This window comes from Helianthus annuus, chromosome 6 (assembly GCF_002127325.2).
Source record: "Helianthus annuus cultivar XRQ/B chromosome 6, HanXRQr2.0-SUNRISE, whole genome shotgun sequence".
NCBI classification, from domain to species: Eukaryota; Viridiplantae; Streptophyta; class Magnoliopsida; order Asterales; family Asteraceae; genus Helianthus; species Helianthus annuus.
Genome location: NC_035438.2, coordinates 32028454 through 32030042, shown reverse-complemented (window position 1 = coordinate 32030042; position 1589 = coordinate 32028454). Strand labels below are relative to the sequence as shown.

Below are 1589 nucleotides of genomic sequence, written 5' to 3'. Positions count from 1 at the left end.
ACATTTGAAGTTAGAACTAAGTCCCTCCAAAGTTTACCGAAATATAAGGGATTAGCAACGGAGGAGCCTTATTTTCATTTGGAGGCATATGATTCGATATGCAATACTATCGGTGGGAAAGGGTTTTCATCCGATGAGGTCAAGTTGGTACCATTTCAGTTTTCATTGGAAGATAGAGCGAAGAGATGGTTTTACACTTTACCATCGACTTCAATTTATACATGGGCAGAGATGCAACAAAGGTTTTTAGAAGAATTTTTCACGGCCCAAAAGACCAATGATGCAAGAAGAAGCTTGAGAAGCTTTTAACAACAACAAGGTGAAATGTTTCATGAAGCTTTTGAGCGATTTAATTTGATGATAAAGAATTGCCCTCATCATGGGATAGAGTTGTGGGAATTGTTGAATGCGTTTCATGAGGAGTTGAATTCCCAAGATGCTCGTGACTTAATGTCTATCACGAATGGTACATTCGGTACCAATTACGAGAAAGAAGATTGGGCATTTTTGGAGCAAATAGCCGTCACATCAAAAAGAAAAGCTCAATCATCTAGGAGAGCGAGACCAGCTATTACTAGACCACAAGTGCATGCTGTGGAAGATGGTGGAGTTCAGACTACAAACCAGGTATATGATGTTTGTTCAATTTGTAATGAGTTGGGTCATGCAGCAGAAAATTGTTTGGGAGCCCAAGAACAATTTGAAGGGGTGAATGCGGTTCAAGGCCAAGGGGAAGGTGGTAGGAATCATAATATGAATTCAAACACCTACCACTCCGGATTGAGAAATCACCCAAACTTTCGTTATGGAAATCCGTCCAACCAAGCCAATCCTAATTTCCAAGGAAATCAAGGAAATTTTATTCTGTGCCAACAATTTAACAATCAAGGATATCAAAGGCAATATCAACCACCCACCAATGAACAAACTGGGTGGTCGGGGCCATCCAACTCAGGTGGAAATGAAGTCATAGAGATGTGGAAGGTGATGCAACTAGAAATGTAACGAAGAAATCAAATGGACGATGTTCGTAATCAAAAAGATGAAATCCGCGATAAAGCTATTCAATCTTTGACCACCCAACTGGGTCAACTTGCAAGTGAGGTTGCACTCTTGAAGAAAGAAAAAGTTCAACTACCAAGCGACACAGTGACAAATCCCAAACACATCAAAAGCATTAACATCAATGTGGTAAGCACCGTTCCTAGTACTGAATTTAATGAAACATTTCTAACCTCTTCATGTCAAGTGAATGCAGGTATAGGAAAAGATGCCGAGGTTGAAAATGACAAAGAGCATGGAGCACCACTCGTGCCTATCCGAGTGGGAAAACTAAAAATTCCTCATGCATTGTTGGACTATGGGGCGGGCATGAGTGTTCTACCAGGCGAGTTGTATGACATGTATGATTTTGGCCCGCTGCAAGATGTAGATATCACACCCTGACTTTTGCGGAAGCGTGATTATGGTGTGACTTTCTTAATACCATAGCAATCAATCATAACAACACTATATGATAAAACCAGTAGATGTTCATCCATAAATTAAGTTTGGAAAATACCACAACATACTTGTCTGAAACGTAGACT

At 40.2% G+C, this 1589-nt stretch overlaps 1 pseudogene; it reads right to left on the bottom strand.

Annotated features, from left to right (window-relative positions):
* Positions 1-291: 291 nt before the first annotated feature.
* Positions 292-386, bottom strand: LOC118479995 (annotated as a pseudogene).
* Positions 387-1589: the final 1203 nt, after the last annotated feature.